This window comes from Ornithorhynchus anatinus, chromosome 10 (genome assembly GCF_004115215.2).
Source record: "Ornithorhynchus anatinus isolate Pmale09 chromosome 10, mOrnAna1.pri.v4, whole genome shotgun sequence".
Taxonomy (NCBI): Eukaryota; Metazoa; Chordata; class Mammalia; order Monotremata; family Ornithorhynchidae; genus Ornithorhynchus; species Ornithorhynchus anatinus.
Window position 1 is genome coordinate 49,445,166 of NC_041737.1, and position 27,556 is coordinate 49,472,721.

Genomic DNA, 27,556 nt, shown 5'->3' on the forward strand with positions numbered 1-27,556 from the left:
ATATAAAAATGAAGGCCAGGGGTCTGGGAACTAATCCTCTTTTTCTGGCTTTCTGTTAAAAGGAGTAAGTTCCTTTGTGGTATTGAATTCTCCCAAGCAGTTAGGGCAGTGCTCTGCACACAGTAAGTACTCACTAAATACCACTGATTGATAAAGTCAGTGAGTGAGTGAAGTCAAAGTTCCTGATGAGATGTTAAGAGACTCTTCAGGGTGGCAGCAGCCACTCAAACAGAGCAACGCAGTTCGGTGGAAAATAAAAGGCAGGAGCTTGGGTTTCCTCAATGAAATTATTATTTCACATGCCATTGAAGTTTAGGTCAGGATAAAGACCTGAATTTGCTGCCACGGAATCAGGGGACTGACTGTTTGGCCTGAATGGCCAGGGGAGATGACAAATCTCTGGTTGACTGCTTTAAATATCCATTTTAGAGCAATATAAAAGAATGAGGTAGAGTGTAAACCCTCTTTTGGACTGTAGGACCCTTGAGGGCAGGAATTGGATCATTTATCTTGATTGAAGTCTCCCAAGTGCACAGCACAGTGTTCTGCAACCCAGAAGGTGCTCAGTAAATACTGTTGATTGATTAATAATAATGATGACGGTATTTGTTAAGCCCTTATTATGTGCCGAGCACTGTTCTAAGCTCTGGGGTAGATATAAGGTAATCAGGTTGTCCCACGTGAGGCTCACAGTCTTATTCCCCGTTTTACAGATGAGGTAACTGAGACACAGAGAAGTCAAGTGACTTGCCGAAAGTCACACAGCTGACAAGTGGCAGAGCAGGGATTAGAACCCACAATCTCTGACTCCCAAGCCTGTGCTCTTTCCACTAAGCGACACTGATTAGTTGTTTGATTGTTGATTGGTTCTAATCTCAGCTCTGACACTTGTCAGCCGTGTGACTTGGAGCAAGTCACTTAACTTCTCTGTGCCTCAGTTCCCTCATCTGTAAAATGGGGATTAAGAATGTGAGCCCCACATGGGACAACCTTGTATCTCCCCCAGCGCTTAGAACAGTGCTCGGCACAAAGTAAGAGCTTAACAGATGTCGTCATTATTATTATTCTTATTAGGCCATAAGGGGGTAATCTTGCAATAAACCAACACAATTTACAGAGAATCCAGAGGGACTTGCGTTCCTCCTTCCCTTGGCAGAAATGAATTGCCAATGCAGAAAAATAAAATAATTCCCTATATTTGCCAATTTAGCACCAGGGAAGTCTCATTTTAGGGTATGTGGGAGGTGGGCTCGGGGGGACTGGAGCAGGTGGTGACGGTAGAAGAAAAGGTATCTGTGTCAAGTTAGCTTAAACAAAAAATTCAGAAGCCGTGAATTCTAATTAATGTTAATCAGTTAACTCATCTGCTACTGAGGCCGAATCACAAAATCAACATTCCATAGCTATCCCAGAGTGGTTTGGGCACCAGACTGTATAGAGGATCCCCATTTTAGACTTTCTTCTCTTTTGAGCCTTTATACAGGGCTAACTTGAGGTCAGTCACCAATGTAATTTCCGATTGCTAAGCACTTCGCTGTACTTGTGAGGAGGGATTTAAAAAAAATAGGAGGACAAAAGAAGGATGAGACAGTCTCCATCCATCCCAATTCCAGCAACACTCAAATTTAGAGACTGGCCCCTTTGAACTACCATTAAATTCATCCAACCCCCACCTGCCCCCAATAGATAAATGAAGAATAAAAATTACAGAAATTAACCATTTTCCCCTTGGTCCACTTTGGAAGTATTATGTGAATATCAGAGCATTTAATTTATGAACTATTAATGAGGCCAATATATTGCCACCCAGCGTATGTAGCTTAGGCGAGCGATCGACTAAACAGCCGTTATCTTGAAAGCATTAGGGGATTTTTGGTCAATAGAATATGAATTTCTTTGACCTGCCTACACTATTCTCCTTTCACATTGAAACAACAGAGCAATGTCAATTTTATGGTGCTATGGATTATTTGTCAGCTGTAAAATGGCACGAAAAGTTGCACTGTTCCATTGCAAAAGTTGCTGTTCTGCTGCTTTTCCGTCTTTAGACCAGTTTTGCGTTGTCCAAAACAGGGCTCTTAAACCCTCCAAAAGAGTGGGAGGAAAATGTGAAAAAAAAACCCAAAACCTAACCACTCCAAGGATGGAACATCCCAGCCCTTTTCTGCTAAGGCTCCGTGAGATGACCTGATGCCAGAACAGATTGCTCATTATCCTCCTAAAGAATTCTCTGTTGAAGAAGTCATCTCTAAGGAAGAGGAACACTGTAGAAATGTCACTTTAAAATTTTGTGACTTTTATAAAATCTTAGGCAATGCTCTTTTCATCGTCAGTACTCAGCGTTTTCTGAGCGCTCACTATCTTCATCATCATCATTTTTTGAGCACTCTCTACGTTCAGATCACTCAAATGCATTTAGCCTCGGAGGCACAGAAAGGATGGAATGAGCTGCTTTATAGCTCCGGGCCCAGTTCTCTTGAAGGATCCAGAAGGTCAAGGTGGGGTTAGCGTATTTTGCAGATGACTGTGCTTTCTCTTCCCCTGGGCTAGTAGATGACCCCAGCTCTGGAAAAAGCTGCAGTAGGGGAAACAGAAAGTGAAGTTAGGTGAAAGTCCCCATCTTTTGGGGAATTTGATGCGGTCCCAGTTTCAACTGTGTCTAAGCTATTTTGTAACTGGGACAACCTGTATGTATTTGATATTAGGGGCAGCATCCCGGTGGCTTGTAATCTTTTCTGACCGCAGCATATGAACTTGGTCATTTAAGTGGATCATCTTATGCCAAGTGGTAGCATTTATTCTTTGCATTTCTGCAAATTGTTGGCTAGACAAAGTGTCCACTAGATTGTGAATTCCTCCAATAGAATGTAAGCTCCTTGAGGGCATGGAGTGTGTCTACCAAATCTATTGTACTCTCCTCCCAAGTGCTGAGATGGTGCTTGTCAAACAGTAAGTCCTCGGTAAATCTCATTGATTGGTTGTTCTGGCACCGTTCAGGAGTTGCCCTCTGTTATCTTACTGTGCCAAAAGGCCAAAGGGCTACCCAGAAAGATGGGTAATACATGAATTTCTCCATCACCCGAGGTTCTGCCTCACGGAAAATTTAGGAATAGAGGGTTCCCTCGGGTGGAATTCTGCCTCAGAAAATCTCCCTTACCCTGGTCAAGTTAAGTAGGACCCCAGTCTCTTGCTCCAAGCCAGTGTTTGTGTCCCCTCTTAATTCCAAGACTCCTCGCTTAACACTTGCCAAATTCTGACGTCACCTCCTCTTGATGAGCCATCCGTCCCCAGATGAATCTTGCCATCGGCCTATCTGTGCGCACAAAGATAATCCTGAAAAGATCTTGGCAATTCACACTCCCTAGTGGGTGATGTGTACTGTGTTTACATTTGCCTTCCGGAGGTAGAGCATTTACTGCTGATAGGATGATGTGGTGTACAGAGGATGCGGTCTTCCAGGAAGCTGGTGTACAGCTGCCTCATCAGAAAAACGCTGCTTTTGGGCAGGGTGAGGTGTGAATACCCGCCACACCGGCCCCTTCAGACAGCAGCCATCTAGCCTTAAATTTGAGCCAGGAATGGTAAGTGAGGGGAGCCCCAAAATGGGGTTGGGAGAGGAGGGGGAGATGACACTGGGCTTGGAGTCTGCTCTGCCCCACATTTTCTCCTCCCCATTTGTCTCCCTGTGCCCAGGTTTATTCTTCAGCATTTTTTAGCTTTGGCTCCCCCCGGGCTAAGCTGTTACAACTGCCCTTCCAGTGCTCTGAAGCTGAGAAGAGTGCATGAGAGGGCAAGTTTCGATTAGATCTGACAGTCTCTCTGATCGTGGCTGATAAAAACTGCAAAGGGAAAGGTAATCGGAGCCATGGGAATTCAATTCACTCCTTTAATCCACTTGGCAGATATTTTATTTTGAAAACACAAGCTCTACCATCAGCAAAATCGAGACTGGGCAAGACTTGGAGACATTTTGAACTTTGGAGCTCACTCAGTCCCACTTCATTCCCCCCCAGCCACCCAACACACCTTTCTGGTTCATTTCAGTTTGGATATTTACTGCTTTGTCTTCTCACAGTTAGCTTCTGCTGCCTTCCCACCCAGAAAACCAACCAAAAATGCATGTGCCTTTTAACCATCGGGATGGAATAGCTCCTTAGCAAGACTGGAGCCTAAAGCCTCATCTCCTCTGCTGATGTGACTCATTTACATATCTGGTTCTGGATTTGTGAGACTTCTTCCAATTCTTCTGCATCACAAACGCTTGACTTCTCAGAAGGAAGGACCGGACAGAATATCTCCTACAGTCCATATAGAGTGCCATCTGACTGGAGAGGAAAGAAATCTACAAAGAAACACTCCATTGTGGCCCCATTATTCTCGGAAGTATCGAAACCAACTTTGTTTTGACAAAACTCTCTCATTTTCCAGGGGAAGGTTGTGGGTAGAAATCAAGTGCCTCTCCTCCCAGTGTAGAGCACTTTCTGGGTTGGGAAGTATCTTGGGTTAATGAAGATGTGTGGGGAGCATAGACATGCTTGCCTTCAAACCTTCCAGTTGAGGTTTCGAAGCCTCTTTTTTTAAAATGGTACTTGTTAAGCGCTTCCTATGTGCCAGGCACTGTTCTAAGTGCTGAGCTAGACACAGAGTAATCAGGTTGGACACAGTCCATGTCCCACATGGGGCTCACAGCCTAAATTCCCATTTTACAGATGAGGTAACTGAGGCACAGAAAAGTTAAGTGACTTGCCTAAGGTCACACAGCAGATAAGTGATGGAGCTGGGTTTAGAACCTACATCTTTCTGACTCTCAGACCCGAGTTCTATCCCCTAAGCCTCGCTGCATCTCACCTATTTCTTTGGATCCATCCACTGAATCCTGGGGTCAGTTGCCTCCAGATAGAGTCCATACCTGACCTCAGCCAAGTGGTTTAGCAGTGAAGACATTCGTAGTGCTGGGCCACCAGCGTTCTTGGCGGCTAGTGCTTGTCCTTTTCTAGTCGAAGCAGAGCGTCCACTTTTGTCTTAGTCTGGATTTTTTTTCCTGTAGAAACTTGTTAATGGTGAACATGAAAAACCCATCATTAGGTGCGCAAAACATGTAAACAAACACAGCCAGAGAGGGAAGACCAACGTGCAGAAAAGTAACTGAAAGGAAGGTTTTTCAGAGCCACCACCAAATCGTTGTTAGGATCCTTTGATTCTGGTCTTCGGATCTTTCTTCCTTTCTTCCTTTCCTCTCCCTATGTACCCTCTACCACATGCATGGGTGGGACTGTAACCAACCTGATATCTGCTATAATAATTATGGTACTTGTTAAGCGCTTACTATGTGCCAAGCACTGTTTTAAGTGCCGGGGTAGGTATTCATTCATTCAATCATATTGAGCGCCTACTGTGTACAGAGCACTGTACTAAGTGCTTGGAAAGTACAATTCAGCAACAGAGATAATCCCTACCCAGCAACAGGCTCGCAGTCTAGAAGCGAGGAGGCAGACAAAACAAAACCGGTAGACAGGCATCAATAGCATCAATATAAACAAATAAAATTATAGATCTGTACACATCATTAATAAAATGAATAGAATAATAGATACAATCTAGTCAGGTTGGACACCATCCCTATCCCGCATGGGGCTCACATACTTAATCCCCATTTTAGAGATGAGGGAACCTAGGCCCAGAGAAGTTAAGTGACCTGCCCAAGGTGACACAGGAGACATGCAGAGAAGTCGGGATTAGAGTCCTTCCGACTCCCAGGCCCGTGCTCTACACCAGCACCTAGAGCAATGCTTGGCGTGTAGTAAGCTCTTAACATATATGACAGTTATTCTTCGCTTCTGGGTGGTAGGTCCCTCTGTCCCGAACTACAGCTTCTGATCCCTGACCTCTCACCCACCCCACAGTCCCATGGGTTGGTCCCCCTGCTGGCATCGGCCGTCTCAACCCTGACTCCTTTTTCCCTTGGCCCTAAAAGCCCCGATCTCATGGGACCAATTTATTTTATTTTATTTTTGGTGGATGGCATACCACTTGTTTCACCGAGCCCTTTCCGTTGAATTCAATCCCCCGCCATTGTCCATGCCACCTCAGCTCCCCAAGCAGCCGTTCGAGGTGAGCGGCTCCTGCTACATTTCACGCACACATCCCGGAGGCGGTGGGGCCCAGCATCAATCTTCAGTGCCACCTGGCTCCCCGATAAGCTTCTGTTTTATGTAGCTGCTGTTGTCGGCAGCATCGCTCCCCCTCTCACGGCCGCCGCCGCCTCCTCGCCTGGAGAGCTCTTCCAGATATGACAACCATCTAAAGACGAATTATCTCCTCTCGGAGTTAATTTCTGTTTCTCAGTGGGGTGCCTCTGAGCGCCCCGCTGGGTTGGGAAGTGCTGCTGTTTGGTTAATGGATGAGTGTCTCTCAGATCTGGGTACCCGGGCTGGGACTGCTGCCGAAGCCACTCTTTCTATTTGCTCTAATTTCTCAGTTGCAGCTGGTGTGTGGGGCCTAAATGGATTTATTCATGGGACAGTGAGTTGCCCGTCATTAGGGCATGGAGAAAGGCATGTCAGAGGAGCAGAGGCTTGTTTCTGTGCCATCTGTGATCATCAGCAACTACTTATCAGGCCCCTTCGTGGGCAAAGTTCTATCCGAGGGGATTAACTGAAGAGGACGAGAAGATGATCCCTCAAGAAGCTTGCAGTCTAATGGAGAAATTTCCATTCTAAAGAAGGACGGTTTAACAAGTTGGCCTCCTTTCTTCTGGGAATAGGATTCCTGGGTTCTGTCCCACAGGGAAGATCCTGGGAGTGAGGGTATTTTAGTTGAACTGTAGGAAGCCGTCAGGCCTGGCAAATAGAGAATAAGTAAAGGAGCCAGGAGATCTGGGTTTTCCTGGAGTTTCCATCTGCTTCATCCCAAATGGGGCTGGTATAAATCCCGTAGCCCTTCAGTGCCTCAATGCATCAGCCCGTCTATTTGCTATAAAAACAAAGGAATAAAGCAAGTGCAATTTGGATGGAAAGTTCTCATTAGGAACAAAAAGAGGCCAGTGGGGTGGGTGGGGAGGGATAGAGTTTTCAGTTAGAGTTTGACACAGCCCTGGAAGGAAGGTGATTAACAAAGAGCTCATCCTCAGCTTCGTCCTGGGTACATGGCTCTCTTGCAATAGTTTGGACATTGGGAAGGTCCGGAGAAGTGGATTTAAGATTTTCGAAGTCGGTTGCTGACACTCTGCTCTGGGCACATCTAATGCATTTCTAGTGACTGCTGCATTTTTAAGAGCAATTTCTAAATTTTGTTGGAACAAAAGAGTGCAATTCTTTTTTTTCTCTCATTTTTTTTTTTTGAGGAGAGAGACTGTGGGCAGGGTTAAGTGTTTCCTAAGAGATTATTCTAAATTACTGAACTCGTATTTAGAAGAGCTCTCTGAGCTCCCAGCTTTGTGTAAGTGAATGTTGATCTTCAAGCGAAATGAACAAATGAGTGCATTGGAAATGCTGAGGGAAATTCAGTAAACAGCATAAATGGTGGGAGATGTCAAATGAGGTTTTGCGTTGTTGGTTTTTTTTTGTACTCACTGAAAATGATGTTAGTAATATAAGGATGAATACCTTTTTATGTTGATGAACTCTTTTAAACTCCAGTGCTCAATTTTCTCCAATGCATGAGATTAGTGTTATTACCATCATTATTATTATCATCATTATTATTATTATTGTTATTATTTCTTCTCTTGTTGAGTGCTGACCATGTGCATGCTGTTGTTCTCTGTTACTTAATTATCGGGAGGGGAAGTAAAGAGCTACTGTTTATTTCCAGAATAGCTGAAAGCATTGTGCAGCTTTTGTTCTCTATTTGTACTTGCTCCCTGGTGCATAAGATTCTTGGAAGGCAGGCGATGGTAGGCGTGTCTTTCAAACGGAAGATCTTTCGGAGAGATATTGTCCATTGGTTTTCCTGCTAGGGGAAGACGGGCCTGTGGCTTCTCAGTTGGGTCCAGTGCTCTGCACATAGTAAGCACTCACTGAATACCATTGATCAATTTGGAGACATTGTGAATGACCAGATAGTTCCGATCTGGTTCTGAAAAGTATTTTTCTTTGACGAGTTGTGGAAATCTAACTGGCTCAGCAATGTGGCGCTCCCTTCCTAGATGACTTAGCTGAAATGAAAATTGTGGTATGTTTTGCCTCTCTTCTCTTGCTCCCCTCAAGCATAACCCTCCACCAGTCTCTTTCCACTGAACAGTTCTCTTGGCCGAATCCACGTTGCTCGGACGCGGCCACTTCGGGCCTCAAAATGGGACGATGTGGTGATCGGATTGGGCGCCGGAGATGTGTCGGCTGAATCGGGAAAACTAGAGGCCTCCCAAAAGGAATTCCCTTCAGCGGGTCCTCAGGACCCCCGGGGAGGCAGCATGGCCTAGTGGAAAGAGTAATGGGATTGGGAGTCAAGAGATGGAGTTCTAGTCTAGCTCTGACTCTTATGCACTGTAGGTCCTTGGCTCAGTGGAAAGAGCCTGGGCTTTGGAGTCAGAGGTCATGGGTTCGAATCCCGACTGTGCCCCCTTGTCAGCTGGGTGACTGTGGGCGAGTCACTTAACTTCTCTGTGCCTCAGTTACCTCATCTGTAAAATGGGGATTAACTGTGAGCCTCACGTGGGACAACCTGATTACCCTGTATCTACCCCAGTGCTTAGAACATTGCTCTGCACATAGTAAGCGCTTAACAAATACCAACATTATTATTAGCTGCTCTGTGCCTGAGGGCAGGAACATGTCTATCAAATCTGTTATATTGTAGTCTCCCAAGCACTTAGTACATCGCTCTCTGTGTGTGTGTGTGTGTGTGTGTGTGTGTGTGTTAGAGAGTGTGAGTTTTCCCACATTTTGGGATGTGCTGCTCATTACCAGAACTGAGGGGCTCTCATGTTGACTGCCTACTTGCAGCTGTTGTTTCCAGTAGAAAGGTAATGTCCGTTAAGTAATATTTAAGGAGCACCCATTGTGTGCAGAGCTCACTGTGCTAAATTTAGGGAGGAGTAAAATGGAGGAAAAATTAGACATGGTCCATGACCTTCATGGGGACTCCCAGATTGAGGATCAAAGCAAACCGGAGTGAGAGTAGACCCTCGAGAGAAGGTCGAAACACCAGAATCCCATAAGAAGCCGACAATAACAAAAGCTATAAAGGCTCTGACCTAGTGAGCCATTTTGAGACTTCTCCTGGCTGCCGGCACCCAAAGACCACTGGTCACGAAAGACACAACCTCCTGATTGTTCCAGATGCTGTAAAGACTGCAACAGCTTCTCCAGTGTGGTGATGGTGGGAGGGGACTTCAACATTCATTCATTCATTCAGTCCTATTTATTGAGCGCTTACTGTGTGCAGAGCACTGGACTAAGCCATTGGCAAGTACAATTCGGCAACAGATAGAGACAGTCCCTACCCAACAACGGGCTCACGGTCTAGAAGCGGGGAGAGTCTCTTCCTTCTCCTTCTCCAACGTTTATTTCTCTGCGACACCTCTGGGAATCTTGGTGGGCTTTCTATTAGGTCAAAGCAAACCCTGGATTCCTCCTTTCGAGTTCGACAGAATCCGAGATATACCAGGGCTCTGGCAGGCATCTGCGGTTTCAGAGCGTGATTCACCGAATGCTGATTCGGCAGTTCAAAATCTTTAGCTGAATTAAAAAGTGGGCAGTGGGAATAAACTGCCTTGAATTGAAATATGTTTACAATGACCCAGACCAGATTGTATTTTTCATTGATAAACCCCATGGGACCCAGACCTTCATTTGACTAATTTTCATTTGTCAATAAGAAACCCCAAAGGGTTTGGGTGAGTTCTTAATCTGTTTCCTTTTTGAAAAAGAAATTAAACTGTAATCTAGAGTAATGAAAATTAAGAAGATGAATGTGCCCATTTCCCCCTTCACAGGGAGATGGACTGAGGGGAAGTCAAACTGACAAAGAGGAAAACATCTTTTTTCCTCCTGCCTCTTTGTTCCTTTTCCTCTTCCATCTCTCCATTCTCCATCCACTTTGAGGGGCAAATCCAATGTCTCCCAAGGGCCTTGAGCTCCCGGCTTCCTGCTGTGTGACCTCAGGCAAGTCATTTACCTTTGCTGTGCATCAGTGGCCTCTTATGTAAAATGAAGATTCAATACCTTCCTTCCTTCTCCTTCCTTAGGCTGTGAGTCCCAAGCAGGGCAACGACTGTGTCCAACCTGATAATTGGGTGTCTGCTCCAGTACTTAGTACGGTGCTTGGCACACAGTGAACACTTACCCACCACAGTTATTATTACTCTTATTATTATTTTTAATTGTAAAACAGAAAATTGTCATCACTGTGCACGCAAGAACGTATTGGAGGATTGAATTATACAGCGATGCTTTCAAGAATGAAAATGACCTTTCTTTGCCCACTTTCTCAGTAAGAAGGATTGTTCATATCTGAGGCTCACTTTTGTCAAATTTGGGTTGATCATTTCAGTATAATGTCCAGAATATTTCAAGGGACTAACGTTCCTCGGGCCATAAAGAGATTTTAACTTGATTTCCGTCCCACTCCTGACTGAACTCAAATCCATAGTACTGTCACAGGGAATGAGCAGAAGTCAAGTTTATTTTATAATTCTGCCTTTCAGGAATGGCAAATAGTATTTAGCAGGAATTAAGTACCTCGTTAGTTTTTCTTCTTGGCCGTTATTATTCAGGTTGAATAGAACTATCCATCCCGAAGCCACGAGAGCGGTGCGGGGGAGGTGATGTTACTTCAAGAAATCATTTAATCCACTTACCGTCTTCAGGCAGATTATACCTATTAACGGGAAGTTTTTTGCTGGATCCTGGAAAAAGACTATCTAGTGAGGGTGGGGAGGGAGAGAGAGGTGGGAGAAGTAAGAGTTATTCAACTGATTTTTAAAACAGACTTCTATAGTATTTAGGGTCAAATTTTGCACCAGCTTTATCTTTGGTTTTGACAGGCTTCTTTCCTTTGACGTCTCAAAGCTTTTGCAATCGTCTTTCCTTTTTGGTCCTCTCTTCTTTTTCTCCTTCACCTCCATCCCTGCCCCAGCTCAAATATATGCCCACTATCTCATTCTGGGCAGCAAGGTCACTGCAAAGCCCTTGATTGACTGTGTCTGCCGAGAAAACAAGTCTTTCTTGTGAACGCCACGTGGGACGGGGACTGTGTCCATTGTGATCATCTTGTATTTATCCCAGCGCTTAACAATGCTTGGCACATAGTAAGTGGTCAACAGATACCACTGATCATTAAAATTCTTACCAACTGACACTGAAGCATACAGCATGGCGTAGTGGAAAGAGCACGAGCCTGGACGTCAGAGGATCTGGGTTCTAATCCCAGCTCTGCCAAATGCTTGCTGTGTGACCTTGGACAAGTCACTTAACTTCTCTGTGCCTCACTTTCCTCAACTGTAAAATGGGGATTCAATACCTGTCCTCCCTCTTACTTAAGACCGTGAGCCCCAAGCGGGACAGGGACTGGATCCGGCCTAATTAACGTGTGCCTACCCAGTGATTTAGAACAGTGTTTGTTACAGAGTAAGCACTAAACCAGTACCGTAAAATAAAACGTAAAAATACCCAGCTGCCTAAGGTGGGAAAGCATCACGTGTCAAGGAGCAACGGGCTCCCAGCATCCGGATGGCAGGGCTTTGGGGAAAGAAAGTCATATACCCCTTGAAAGCTAAAAGGTTGGAAGCAAAGCTCTCAACTTCTGGTAAATTTGGAGGATAGCTTCTGCCATATTGCAGCCCTTGTCAGTTTCAGGGCATGCATGACATGTTAACCAAAGGATTTAGGGAATCTCTTTCCTGCAATTCTAGCACAAAGCATGAAACTAGCAATTCACAGTGACTACAGTCCATATTTTTAAAGAAAACAGTTCAGACAATTCACTTCTTTACAAAGAAGAGAGCAAGAAAGGGAAAAACAGATCCTTCTGTAAATATTGGGTGTAGATAAGTAGATTTTCCATAAAGGGGAAACGTTCCCTATTTTAGGAAGAGGAGGGAAGAAGCCCGGAGTACAAAGAGAAAGTGTTCCCATTTTAAGTTGTGATTGCTCGATCAGTGAATTTGCAGTAATAGTCTTATCCCTGGAGGCCTGTTTGACCAGGAGCAAACCTTGGATATCTGTCCTCTCTGCATGAATTCGGCAAAATAAATAGAAATAAGAATAAGTGGTTCTCAGTAGATCAGAAGGCTTGGGATGTGAACTGGATGCAGTCATGAAGCTAGTTGGATGGCAGGTGCAGTAGAAAACAAGTGCCTGGCCCTAGGCTGAATTTCAGGAAGTGAGTTTCCAGCATCGTGTATTCCCTCCGTGCCACGTGGCCCACTGACAGATTGTGGGCCTCCTGAACCAAACCTCTCATCGTTTGGCCACTGCTAGCCAGGGTTGGCTGCTCATCAGCAGCACCGCCTACACCGCCTCTTCTTTGCCAAACAGACCAGCTAAAGTGAAGACCAGCTGCTCATGAGTTAACAGCTGTGGGCAGAGAACGTATCTACCAACTCTCTCGTATTGTCATGTTGTACTCTCCCAAGCGCTTGGTTACCGTGCCCCGCACACAGTAAACGTTCAGGAAATGCCGTCGATTGGTGCAGGCCATACCAGGTCAGTCAATCAATCGATCGATTTTATGGAGCTCTTACTGTGTGCAGAGCACTGTACGAAGTGCTTGGGAGAGTATAAAACAACGGAGTTGGTAGACACGTTCCCTGCCCACAGTGAGCTTACAGTTTAGAGCGGGACACAGACATTAATATAAATAAATGAATTATAGATATGTCATCTGGGATGTCGGTAATTGCCAGGACAATCTGATGCACTAATAATAATAACCACAATAATAACTGTGGTATTTGTTAAGCTTTTACTGGGTGCTAGGCACTGTACTAAACGCTGGGGTAGATACAAGGTAATAGGGTTGGGCGCAGTCCCTACCCAACATGGGACTCACAGTCATTCATTCATTCATTCATTCAATAGTATTTATTGAGCGCTTACTATGTGCAGAGCACTGTACTAAGCGCTTGGGATGAACAAGTCGGCAACAGATAGAGACGGTCCCTGCCGTCTGACGGGCTTACAGTCTAATCGGGGGAGATGGACAGACAAGAACAATGGCAATAAATAGAGTCGAGGGGAAGAACATCTCGTAAAAACAATGGCAACTAAATAGAATCGAGGCGATGTACAATTCATTAACAAAATAAATAGGGTAACGAAAATATATACAGTTGAGCGGACGAATACAGTGCTGTGGGGATGGGATGGGAAGGGAGAGGTGGAGGAGCAGAGGGAAAAGGGGAAAAAGGGGGTTTAGCTGCGGAGAGGTAAAGGGGGGGGGGGGCAGAGGGAGTAGAGAGAGAAGAGGAGCTCAGTCTGGGAACGCCTCTTGGAGGAGGTGAGTTTTAAGTAGGGTTTTGAAGAGGGAAAGAGAATCAGTTTGGCGGAGGTGAGGAGGGAGGGCGTTCCAGGACTGCGGGAGGACGTGGCCCGGGGGTCGACGACGGGATGGGCGAGACCGAGGGACGGCGAGGAGGTGGGCGGCAGAGGAGCGGAGCGTGCGGGGTGGGCGGTAGAAAGAGAGAAGGGAGGAGAGGTAGGAAGGGGCAAGGTGATGGAGAGCCTTGAAGCCTAGAGGAGGAGTTTTTGTTTGGAGCGGAGGTCGATAGGCAACCACTGGAGTTGTTTAAGAAAGGGAGTGACATGCCCAGATCGTTTCTGCAGGAAGATGAGCCGGGCAGCGGAGTGAAGAATAGACCGGAGCGGGGCGAGAGAGGAGGAAGGGAGGTCAGAGAGAAGGCCGACACAGTAGTCTAGCCGGGATATAACGAGAGCCCGTAACAGTAAGGTAGCCGTTTGGGTGGAGAGGAAAGGGTGGATCTTGGCGATATTGTAGAGGTGAAACCGGCATTTCTCGGTAACGGATAGGATGTGTGGGGTGAACGAGAGAGACGAGTCAAGGATGACACCGAGATCGCGGGCCCGAGAGACGGGAAGGATGGTCGTGCCATCCACGGTGATAGAGAAGTTTCGGGGAGGACCGGGTTCGGGAGGGAAGATGAGGAGCTCAGTCTCGCTCATGTTGAGTTTTAGGTGGCGGGCAGACATCCAGGTGGAGACGTCCCGGAGGCGGGAGGAGATGCGAGCCTGAAGGGAGGGGGAGAGGACAGGGGCGGAGATGTAGATCTGCGTGTCATCTGCGTAGAGATGGTAGTCAAAGCCGTGAGAGCGAATGAGCTCACCGAGGGAGTAAGTGTAAATGGAGAACAGAAGAGGGCCGAGAACTGACCCTTGAGGAACTCCAACAGTTAAAGGATGGGAGGGGGAGGAGGCTCCAGCGAAGGAGACCGAGAATGACCGGCCAGAGAGGTGAGAGGAGAACCGGGAGAGGACAGAGTCCGTGAAGCCAAGGTGAGATAAGGTATGGAGGAGGAGGGGATGGTCGACAGTGTCAAAGGCAGCAGAGAGGACAAAGAGGATTAGAATGGAGAAGGAGCCATTGGATTTGGCAAGAAGGAGGTCACGGGTGACCTTAGAGAGAGCAGTCTCGGTAGAGTGGAGGGGACGGAAGCCAGATCGGAGGGGGTCTAGGAGAGAATGGGAGTTAAGGAATTCTAGGCATCGATTGTAGACGACTCTTAATCCCTAGTTTACAAATGGGGTAACTGAGGTACAGGGAAGTATAGTGACCTGCCCTAGGTCACTAAGCAGACAAGTGGCAAAGCCGGGATTAGGCCTTCGACTCCCGAGCCCGTGCTTTTCCCACTAGGCCATACAGCCTCATGGGTCTGGATGCACCCCCTCTGAAATTCTCAAACCCTCCCCAACAGTGGTGGAACCTGGGGCGCAAACCGATCTGTGACCCCCAAACCTGGTCCATATGAAGAAAGGTGTTAATTTTACAGCTTTTCTGCTCGGCCACGAATGAGGGTTTAGTCGAGCCCCAGGTCAATCTTGAATCTACCCTTGAGAGAGACAAGACAGGCTAACGTGGAGCTCTTCTCTTTTTCTGTGGATAAGCCTCAGAATCCACTGTTCACTGCTCCCCTGGTATCCAATCAGGCTTTAGGGAATATTGGAAACTCCTGGCGTGCAAGGGAGAAGGTGGCACACCAAGCAGCTATTTACTTAGTTCTGCCACAACATGTGTTTGGGGGAACTGAGTGTGTTTGGCCTTCAAGCCTCCAATTCGAATGCCGGCTATCATCTCTCTGCCCCAGGTTCTGCGTAGGCTTCCGCACCGCCAGTCCTGAATCCCCATCCACCCGTCCGTTAGCGTGGTTGGGACCCAGAGCAGGACCTTCAGAGGTGGGAAAACGATGTGGTTGGTGACAGACTCCAGGGGCGAGGGAAGTTTCTGAACACTGGAATAAAGCTGTCGGTGATTGACGTCAATTTTCCTGTGTTGCTGTCCCTCCCCAGACAGTAAGGCCAGGGCCTGGTTTATGTAGAGCAGATTGAGTTGATTGCTGTGAACACTGCCAACAAGGTCAGAGCTAGCAAAGCTGACTCCTTTTCTTTCATTTCTGCAAGCAAAACCAGCTGCACCATACCGCACCACAGAATTCTGAATCAGAATAATAAGAATTGCGGTATTTGTTAAGAACTTGGTATATGCCGAGCTCTGTTCTAAGCGCTGGGTAGATACAAGGTGATGAGGTTGGACCCAGTCCCCGTCCCGTATGGAGCTCACGGTCTTAATCTTCGTTTAGCAGATGAAGGAACTGAGGCCCAGAGAGGTTAAGTGACTTACCCAAGGTCAGACAGCAGACATGTGGCAAGTGCAGGATTAGAACTCACGTCCTCTGACTCCCAGGCCCGTGCTCTTTCTACTGCCACGCTGAATCCTCAAATGTCACCTTGGGTCTGTGGAACGATGTACCCTGTTTGGGAACATTGTAGCATCAGCTTTTTCTTTAGGGCGACGTAAAGGAAGAATGGCACTTTTCCCATTTGGGAAACTGAGAGGGCGTGTGGACTTTCTTCAGGTACTCATATAGTCAGCGTTGCTGGGTTGCTGCCTATGATGTCAGATCGTAAACGTAGAACTTGTCCGATGGAAACTTTGCTCAAGTCCTCCGTAATGATGCCTTACATCGGCCAGTTAGGCGTGCGTTCCCCACTGTATTGCAAGCAGCCTAGGCTGATCCTGACTAAGAGGTGGAAGACATTATTAGGCCGTCTGGATGCCGATCGGTGCCTTAGAAGGGCAGGCGATGATCAAATATTAACAGTTCAACTAGCCACGGATTGTTACTAGACAAAAGGGAGAGTTTTCGACTTGATTGACTTCATAATCAGAAGAGGCTTGAGTCTTATCCACTAAGGCATCTTATAAAAGCATAATCAAAAGTTTGGTCTTTCAAGTGGTGCTTAAAGGAATAGGACTGAAAGGACCTGTAATGCAGAGTGACAGAAAAGAAGAAAGAACCAGATCTTTGGCATTCATAAAAATGAATTTAGTCTTCCTCCAGCTCTGTGCCGGAGGATAACCGCAGCGTGACCCAGTGGAAGGAGCCCGGGACTGGGAGTCAGAAGGCCTGGGTTCTAATCCCTGTTGCCTTGGCATTTAGGAGGTCTGGTTGAGTTAGTCCAGTGTAGCCCCATCCATGGGAGTCCAGATATTTTGGGAGCTGTTCATATGGAGCAACTCTGGAAACCCCAGCGCTCCCTGGGTTTGGGCTTGGAGCGTGAGTAGAGGATTAGATCTACCCCCTCGTGGACATAACCCCTGTACGCCAGACCTTGTTCTTGATGCGTGGGTGTGTCTTGGGAGGCTTTTTTCGAGGCGATGGGTCTTGATGAGTTTTCAAGAAGAGGAGGAACGTGGTTTGATAAAGAGAAAGGAAAAGAGTATTCCTAATGGGCGTAGTAACATACACGTCCACCTCGAGAGTTAGCGGAAGAGGTGCAGTGTACAAGGGAGAAGACTCACCTGATGAGAGTAGGAACCGGGTTAGGGCATTAGGACATTAGGAAACGGATGGGGCAGATAATACCCCGCCTTCAAGCTCATGATCCTCAGTTTTCGTACATTTTGAGGCACAAATGGGCAACTCACACTAATTAAACATCCTAGGCTTCTGCCGCCGGGCGGATGCTGTGGCCAAACCAACACAGGAGGAAGGTGGTTTATGATGCTGATATATTAGCTAGCTGTCGGGAGGCAGTCAAAGAGGCTGTTGGAGTAATCTGAGAAAGAAATGGTTAGGGGGTTGGAATTCTTGAAGACAGAGCTGCCTTGCTTTCTTATCACAGGTCCAAGTGGTACCCTTGGGCTCCTTATGGAGGGTTCAGATCAGCTCTTCCTTCCTGTGACTACTCACCGGAGAGGTCTTGGAGCTGGGGAGTGCGGTGAGGTGAGAAGGTGGAGAGGTGGAGAAGCGGCATGGCCTAGTGGATAGAGCACGGACCTGGAAATCAGAAGGACCTGGGTTCTAATCCCGGCTCCGCCACTTGTCTGCTTTGTGACCTTGCGCAAGTAACTTCTCTGTGCCTCAGTTACCTCATCTGTAAAATGGGGATTAAGATGGTGAGCCCCATGAGGAACAGGGACTGTATCCAATCTGATTAGTTTGTATTTACCCCAGCGCTTAAATCAGTGCTTGACACAAAGTGAGAGCTCAACACTATTACTATTAGGTGACAGGGGCTGAGCCAGGCCATCCCCCAGTCACAGCAAGGCCACCAAGTCGGCAGTCTGGGATTCACCCTGCTGCACTGAGGAGAGACATAGTTGCTGGGGGAGGTTGGTAACAATATAGCTTGAGCCCCAAGCTGGGTGTTTGTCTGTTTAACATTGTTGATCAATTTGTGCGAAGAGAGAGTGAGGAGCTTCTCCCTTGGAATGATGGGGTAAGAGGTGCTGCTGGTGACTGGTTCATTCATTCATTCATTCATTCGTCCATTCAGTCATACTGAGCACTTACTGTGTGCAGAGCACTGTACTAAGCACTTGGAAAATACAGTACAGCAATGAAGAGAGACGATCCCTGCCCACAACAGGCTCACAGTCTCGATGGGGGAGAGAGACATCAATACTAGTAAACAGATGTCGGTATAAACAAATAGAATTATAGATATATACATATATCCGTAAGCGTTGTGGGGTGGAGAGAGGTGGGGAAAAACAAAGGGAGCGAGTCGAGGCGACGCAGAAAGGAGGAGCAGAGGTAAAGGGGGCTCAGTCTGGGAAGGCCTCTCGGAGGAGGTGCGAGATAAGCATCATTCCACCCCCCCTTGGCTATCCCCCATCCACCTACAAGCTGGCCATCTCTTACTCCCACCCTGGGTTCAAGCAACTTAGTGAATCAGTCAATCACATTTATTGAGTACTTACTCTGGGCAGAACACTGTAATAAGTTTTTGGGAGAATGCAATGCTACAGAGTTAGACTTGTTTCCTACCCACAAGGATCTTACATTCTAGAGCGGGAGAGACATTAATATAAATGAGTGAATTACAGATATATGCATAAGTGCTGCGGGTCAGAGGGCGGGGTGACTGATTTCACCCCCCTAACGCCACCACGTTAACCCCTCTGCCGTTTTACCACATTTTGTTGCTTCGTGAATTACCGAAGTATATTTTGAGGGTTAGAATTTGATTTCATTTCAGTTAATAGAAAGGATGGCTAATGATAGAAATTTGTGATTTTTTTTCAAAGCTTTATGCACCAGGTAGTGAAAAGCATTATCCCCATCCAAAATATCTTCTTTTGGATTTAACAATGGACTCGATCTTGGTCCATATTTCCTGCAGTAATTCCATTGTCACACTTTTAAGTATTTTGGCAGAATGAAGATGTATCAGACACAGAGGAGGACTTTGTAGACTTATAGATATGCATGTGTCCCTATCCATATAAAATGGGAGTCCAAGAACTCATTTGTCTGGCCATCTGGAAACCCCTAGTGATCCAAGCCCTCAATTTCACCATCGTTTAAAAACAAAAAGGGGAACAATAGGAAAAAGGCAAAGTCGGGCAGCTCAGACATCCTACTTTTCATTCTTTTAAAAAAAAAAATCTTTAAAGCGTTACATGCATTGAAGAGTTTAAAAGAAAAAGATAAACTCACTCTATTAAAATGACTTGAATGCTCTTTCTACATCTTGTGGAGAGTGCTATTGTTTTCAGTTACATGGGAACCAAAGTAATTTTATGAATCATTAGAGTTTTCTTTCTAAATTACATTTGCACGCACTTAAAGTGCCTTCCAAGTCACCCACTGTAAGAGGCTGTTGAACAATTTTATTATTTTATTGAGTACTTTCGAGTTCTGTTTTAATTTGCTATTCCTTCCTCTCCCCCAAAAGCTTACGATTTAATAGCCCAGAAAAAGATAAAATCGTGACAGATGAATCTTAGTGTAGTTTTTTTTCTCCATTTTTGCTGTTAGATCATGGGTGGTAGCACACCCTCTCCCCTCACTGAAATCGATCTACAGTGTTAAGCAGACAAAAATCTGGCCTGGGGACCAGACTCTGCAAGGTGAGATTTCCCAAAGGTCAGAAACAAAAGAAAAAATACTACACTCATTTTTCTGGTCAAACCGATTTGCCTGAAACTATACGTAAGTCTACCTGTCTCTGATGCTCTCAGGCAAGATTCTAAGGAAGCTCCTGGTTGAGAAATATTTGGGACGAATGCTATTCGTCATTGTAATAATCCTGAAGATGGATTTTACATCACATGGTTCAAAGAACTATAGAATGTGTTAGAGACCCTGCCTCGAGTCTACGTGGAAAGTTAACTCCTCTGCTGGCAGTAGATGCTATTTTTGGAAAGATCTATCAACTCTTTCAGGAAACAGGATTCCACTGAATCTGTGTCCTGGTGATCTAAATGCAACTCAACCCCAAAGAAGTTCTTCACCTGGAAGAGTGTGGTTAATGCACTCATTCCTCTTCATGTGTTCCCTGTGAGGTGAGGCAGTAAAAGGAAACTAAAGCATCAGAAGCGACCTGTGTTGCTCAGTGTTCTGGAAGAATGTCTCCCACCCTTTGAGCTTAGTCCAGATCGCCTCACCATCCTTCACCGATCACGAGAGAACATCTGAAAGAATGAGAAGAGAAAGGTTTACCTAGAACAGAGCAGAGAACAGTAATGGGTAAAACACCAGCCAGTTTCATTAAAAATAAACAAACCTTTCTACTGATGTAGTGACTTGTGAAGCTTTCATGGTTACTCCAGTGGAAAGAAATGTCAGCTGTCCTCTTGCTTCTTCAGCTGTAAAACACGCACACGCACACCCAAAAAGTTCCATAAATTGAGCTTCACGAGAAGCCCGGTTCTCTCCTGATGCTTCCTCGTGGAGCACCCCAAACTTCACCTCATCAGTACATGAGTAACCGAAGCCACAGCGATCTGTAGGGAACTTGTCAGCGTAATTGATTATTACACGGTGTACGGCACCAAAGACAGGTGAGACTGCACAGAGTGGAACAAATCTGTATATATGGTGCATTTCCCACTGGGTCAGTCCAAACTTCCTCCACTGACATGTTGATTTATACATTTGCAGTTCTCTCCTAATGAATAATGCCCCATCATGGGTCACTGGAGCCCCCTGTTGAGTAGACCCTGTCACTTCTGAGAAGAAGAATGAATAATGTTTTAAAGATTTTGTGTTGCGAATCTAATGGCTCCTGGGCACCGAGGGAACATGGCAGAGGAAGTGTAATTAAAAAAAGGAAATAACTGTTTCCAGAAAAGTAATATCTCCCTACCAAGACAAGTATTTTCCTGTACATTTCAATCTTTAAAGAGCTGAAGCTTAGAAACCTGCCAGAAACCTAAGGCTGAGAAGTGAGCTTGAGGAGTCTTGAGAGGAAAAACCATTTCATTCCACCTGATCAAGCTCTTAATTGCAGTTGGGTTCTGGAAGTCCATGAGAAACTCTTCTTAAAGTACTAAAACTTCATGTAAAACTAGGGGGAGAACGCGCTTCTTCCAACTCACCTGTTGGAGAACTGGGATAGTTATTAAGACACTATATATGAAGCCTTGTGCCTGGCAAGCCAACTCCACCATTTGGCTGCTATGTGACCTGGGCAAATCACTTAACTTCACTGTACCTCAGTTACCTCATCTGAAGAGAGGGGCTTACCCTGAGCACTTTGTGAGACAGGCAGTGTCCAACCTAATTAGCATGTATCTATCTCAGTGCTTAATACAGTGCCTGACAAATAGTAAGGATGTAATAAAAACCTTAAAAAAAAAAGCATTTTAAACCTGAAGAGGAGGAGGAGGAATATATTTTGTTAGCGAGTTTTGGAAAACTGCGCTGAAATCTGCCGAGTAAGTTTGAGTCTCGATGGAGAGAATTGTAGGGACTTATAGGGGAAATGTGGGACCCTCTCCCAGCCTTCCAGATGGTTGCTGGAGATCAGTTGCATCCTGATCTCTCGTCTTGGACCCCATCTAATTGTTCCAAGGCAAGGAGGAGAGGTAGGAGCAGGATCAGAGGGCAGGACCTGATTATCTTGTTTCTACCTCACCCTTTTCTACCATGCGTGGTCCATAGTAAGTGTTTAAAAATGCCACAATTATTATTAATTGTTATTATTCAGGGGAGATGCCTGGATGACTGGTGACAAGTGGCAATCACACTTTTTGAGCTGTTCCTATCAATATGAACATTATTTTAATAGATTATTAATATTACCAATAATTTTGGCACTTAACTGCATATTATTTGCCAGGAACTATGTTAAGCAATGAGGTAGATTAAATACATCAGGCCATATAGTCTCTGTCCCGCTCTGGGCTCACAGTTTCAGATGAAGGGAGAACAGCTGTTTAAACCATATTTTCAGTGAGGAAACGGAGGCGAAGAGAAGTTAAATGACTTGCCCATGGCCACACAACAGGCAAGAGGAAGAGCCAGGAGTCGAACACTCATCTCCTGACTCCCTGTCCTGGGCTCATTCCACTAGCCCGTGCTTTGTATTCCTGTTCAGTATTTAGTGTGTCTCAGCTAAGTTCTTTCAATTGATCAACATATCCTATTCATGCTCTTCAAGCTTTTAGAATTTAAGGATTTTCACTTTTCAGAATGCTGAAAACTTCTTCTTAGCCACTGATCGGGGCTAATTTAAGGGAGCCTTGAATAAATCTGCTACATTTCTTTTCTTCTTTTCCTACCAATCTGTTGGCCTAGAAAACCACAAATTCCTAACTAAGAGCCGGCCTTAATCTTTGAAATGCTTCCTGTATTCATAAAGCATGCTAAAGGCAGATGTGATTTTTCCAAAAGGTTCCCCTCCCTAGAATTTCAATCAAATTCATTATTGTTGTTTAGCATTTACATTGCTGTTGATATTTCCCAAGCGCTTTAATTAAGTTTCCCAGTATAACTGGAAGTCAGGTCAATAATCATATAAATGCCTAACTGAAATCCAAAGGGAATGTATTGTTATGGTTGATAGACCAAAATTTGACATTTTTTTCCTTCTCATTGAAAGTTCTTTGTGATAATTTATCCTTTTCTATTGATAACCCAAGATTTAAAGGTATATTTCTCTTATCAGATAAAGTTGCCGGTTTCGAAATTTTAAGAACCATAGACCCCTTTCGAATTTTCTTCTGACTCATTACAAGAATATCATCTTTCCCCACCAGCATTCTCACATTTCAGGAAGCAGTTATGCCTACTCTGATTTTGTTGACCAAAAAATTCAAATAGAGAAGCCACATGTTCAGCATGCCCATAAGTGCAGAATTTATGCAAATATCTGTAATTTAATTATTTATGTGAATGTCTGTGTCTCCCCCTTCTAGACTGTAAGCTCGTTGTGGGCAGGGAATGTGTCTCTTATATTGTACTCTCCCAAACGCTTAGTACAGGGCTCTGCACACAGTTAGTGCTCAATAAATATGATGGATCGATTGACTGAGTGTGACTTAGTGGGAAGAGCACAGGCCTGGGAGTCAGAGGGCCTGTTTTCTAATTTCGGCTCCACCACTTACCTGCTATTTGACCCTGGGCAAGTCACTTAACCTCTTTGTGCCTCAGTTTTGTCAACTGTAAAATGGGGGATTCAATACCCATTCTCCCTCCTTCTTAGTCTGTGAGCCCCAAATACTCCTGGGACTGTGTCTGACCTGATTAACTTGTCTACCCTGACGCTTATAACAGTGCTTGACACATATTAGGCGTTTAACTAATACCCTAAAAAGTACCCCAAAGGAGAATTTGGTTAAGGAGAAAGATGAAATGCTGTCCCTCCCATTACTGCATTGTTTTGACCCCCACCCCCCCCCAGGATTATATAAGACAAAGTTTGAAAACTACTGGATTATTGCACTGAGCTGCAGTTTCTTCTCATCTTCCTGGCAGTGAGGTTAAAGTTTTCCCCATGATATTTTGACAGTCTGAGAAATGAAACTTGAAAAAAAAAAAAGGAAACAATTTCCCTTCTTGGCTTTTGTGGCTTTTGGAGGCTTGAGCAACTGAGGCTGGGGGACGCTGACCTGAAGGCTGGTGGGAAGCTTGGACAAAGGAGAGAGACTAGTACATTTCCTGAATAAATTGTTTCAAGGTTTATTAACTTTTGCCAATCATTCTCCACCCCAAAACCCAAATAGCAATATTTAGGTAAAGCAAAACTCATGTGGGGAGGGTACCTGTATACCAACCCAAATTCTAGCCTCAAAATTAATATTATGATAATGGTATTGGTTGACATAGGATTTAATCCCTGTTTTGCAGATGAGGAAACTGAGGCACAGAGAAGTTCAGGGACTTGCCTAAGGTCACACAGCAGACAAGTTGCAAAGCTGGGATTAGAGCCCAGAATCTCTGCAGGGAATGTGTCTCATATACTGGTACATTGTATACTCTCAAGCTGTGTTTTGCAACACAGTAAGTGCTCAATAAATGAGATTGATTCCCAAGCCTGTGCTCTTTCCACTAGGGCATGCTCATGTTTGATCTATATTTCACACACTGGAGTAAACAAATCCCAGCCAGCCAAATCCCACACTCTCATGCCCTCCTTATGCCTTCCAAATATTTTTGGTGAAGGAATCAAATGTCCTGGGTCTGATCTTCAAAAGGGATGTTATAATGTCAAACTAGAACAGAGACTTCACATCTCCTGAATAGTTCTACCAGAATAAACCAGTTTTGCAAATACAGTAGAAGAGAAGGTATGGCCTAGAGGAAAGAGTACAGAACTGGGAGTCAGTAGGTCTGTGTTCTAATCTCAGTTCTAATCTTAGATTTATGAGCCCTGTGTGAAACAGGGACTTAGTCCAACCTGACTGATTTGTATTTACCCTTGGAGGTAAGAACAGTGCTTGTCACATAGTAAGCGCTAAAGAAATGCCATTAGAAAAAGAAAATTTCCCACCCAATATCTTCTCATGAAACCACGCCTTACTTATCGGACTATGCAAACCCAACTAAATCTTTATCTCTTGTTTCTTGCTCCTGATATCTCATTTTATGCTTCCTTGCTGTTTCTTCTCCTTCCTTTCAGTTTGATTTGTGCTCTATCCTTTTTCTTTTCTCCAGTTTTCTCTAACAGTCTGACTCATTTTTATTGTTTTCCTCTTTGGCCATTCCCCATTTAATTTTTGCTTCTTTCCCTTTTCTGTCTTTCTCTCACTGTTTTCTTCTCCCCTGAATTCTTTGTCTTTTTCCTGTCCTGTGATTTTTTTCTCTCTTTCACCCTCTCCAATCCTGTTCTTTTCCATTTTCTCCTTCTTTAAAAAATGCTTTAAAATATGTTATTTTTAAATTTTCTTGACAGCCCCTGCCAAAGGGGTATAATAAGGAGAGGAGGGTAAACTGAGGTGGGCTAAACTTAACTTGTCTAGAATTAGTCCTCTAATGGCAGAATTGCCAGCTTGGCTTGCGTGCTTTGCCACCTGATCGCTTTCTCTGTGACAGACTCTGAGAACAATATCTCCAGAAATGTTTTATTGTTCAAAATGCCCTTTCGTCAGCCTGGAAGGATGTGACACCCGTTTTAGCACATTCACTAGCCAAATCCACCAAAATAAACTGCTGCTCACATTAAAGTATATACCTATGTTTCAAATAGGGGTAAGGTTTTTCAGACTCCCTTTAGCAGATCAGGACCATGCAGAAGAGCAGAATCGATTCCTGGCACTCACAGGTAGATATGGAGGAACAGGATTATAGATTTCAAAGATGTTGCAGTGCTTTAAACTTAAAATCGATCGGAAAAAAGAAGTTGAATGTGTGGGGATTCTGCAGAGACTGTGATTTGGGCTCCTGTGAAATTTTGCCCTATAGAAGATAGTTCTTTTCCCTCATCTTTTAATATATATGTATGTATATACATATGTACATACATATATATTACTTATATATGTATATGCATATATACATACATATATATTACTTTTAATATAAAGGTATGTATATACGTATATACATATATATTACTTTTAATATATATGTGTGTGTATACATACCTTTATATTACTTTTTATATATATGTATGTATATACGCATATATATATATATATATATATATATATATATATATATATATATATATATATATATATACATGCATATACACACATAGATATTACGTATATCAAACCTCTAGAATTGAACAAGCATGTAGATGCTTTCATGTATCTGAGTGCCTACACATGGTTACAGTCTAATCCTCAGCGGCTCTTGGGTAAATGTTATAATGATTCTTTTAAACTGTCATTTCTTTTTTCTTCTTTTTTTCTTTTGGTTTTTTCAGAAAACCAAAACAGCCACCCCAGCCTATATTTAAATATCATTAATGCCTCTCAAAAATATTCTTAAAGTGGAGTATTAGGAGTGGCTTTGGCCGTGCTGTTTTTCTTACACACATATCTCGTTGGTTCACATTCTTCATCGTGAAATCTCGTGAAGTTACAAAATGAAGCTGCTTTATGTCTTGCTTTGATTCCTTTTGCTCACTTCCAAATACGATGCTTTTTCTGAGTGCAAGGAAAAGGGGGTATAAAAGATAACCGGCCCCAAGGAGAGAAAGATCAAGGATGCACTGTGTGTTACTAATCCCGGGCTCCTCACCTTCTGAAAATCATCTCCATTCGGTAGAGAGCCCAGCAGAGGTGAGGCCTGACCTTTTCAGACTATGAGGAGAGGCTGAGTTTGGGCAGAGGTGGTGTAGCCCTTTCTTTCTTCCCCACCCTTTCCTATGCCTTCCCGGTAGGACCTAATTGGGCACTGCACCAGCTTTTTGGGGCCCAAGATGACCCAGAGGGACAGCAGAGCCGGTACCATGTCATAGCCACACAGGCACATCTTTATGAACTTTGGTTGAAAGTCAGATGTGCTCACTGAGAAAGCCCGGTGTTTCTAGACAGTAAGCCCGGTGTGGATAGGGATCGTTTCTCTTTATTGCTGAATTGTACTTTCCAAGCATTTAGCACACCGTAAGCGCACAGTGAATACGATTGAATGAATGAAGGAATGAGAAATCAAACGCCTAGAACACAGTTGGGACAACTGCATGATCCCCTTCACCAACCAGGTCAGACCCGATCAAGTCAATCAGTGGTATTTATTAAAGGTTTACTGTGTGCGGAGTAGGAACTAAGCACTTAGACCTAACCAGAAGCACATCAGTTTTGGAGCTGGGTCGTGTGCACATGAGACTCAGGCCCAGCCCCAGATTTTCTGTCTAGCTGGTGCTCTAACCTGGGAATCTGGGACTGTGAAACCCATTTTTCAAGCAGAATAACTGCCTTTCAGAAGCACATTTCTCTCAGTCAGATGTTTGTCGAATGAAAGCATTAGCTAACGCTTCCTCGCCACTAAGTGTAAAATCAATATTCCTTTAAGGAGGAAATCCTCAGCACCATTTGGAAGTTCAGTAAATCTGACTTATAGGTCCTTTGAGGAAGCAATATGAATTAGTGGGCAAGGCACAAGATAATGAATTTGGAGATTTCGGTTTTAGTAGGTGGTGCCCAAGATGTCCGATGACCTGTGCTTTAATCGGCATTTGACTTGATGTTTGGCAATCCCGCAAACCCCAGTTTAGTGTGGTTTACCCAACATGAAAATGCACAATCCACACAACCTCTCTCTCCTACCCACCCCCATGACTTCCTTCATATTGAAAATACCCTCAGATCAGATAGAACCTCGATCATCCATCCTCTGCAAATCCATCTCTCTGGTAACCAAGGTATTTTTTTAAGGTATTTGTTAAGCGCTTACTAGATTGCAGGCACTCTAATAAGCGCTGGGGTAGATACAAGCTAATCAGATTGAGCACAGTCCATGTCGCACGGGGGGCTCACAGTCTTAATCCCTGTTTTACAGATGAGGTAACTGAGGCACAAAAAAGTTAAGTGACTTGCCCAAGGTCACACAGCAGACAAGTGTGACCAGGATTAGAACCCAGGTCCTTCTGACTCCCAGGACTGGGCTCTATCCACTTGACCACCCTACTTCTCTAATATTGGAGAGATCCCTGGATCCTAGCTCTGTTTCTACTACCCTCAACTCCCACTTGCCAACCCTGAC

At 44.7% G+C, this 27,556-nt stretch overlaps 1 protein-coding gene across 2 annotated transcripts in view; it reads left to right on the top strand.

Moving 5' to 3' along the window:
- The window catches only part of EXOC4 (exocyst complex component 4), a 561,659-nt gene that overhangs the window by 420,741 nt on the left and 113,362 nt on the right, over positions 1-27,556 (top strand). The gene's annotated exons all lie outside the window — the stretch shown is intronic.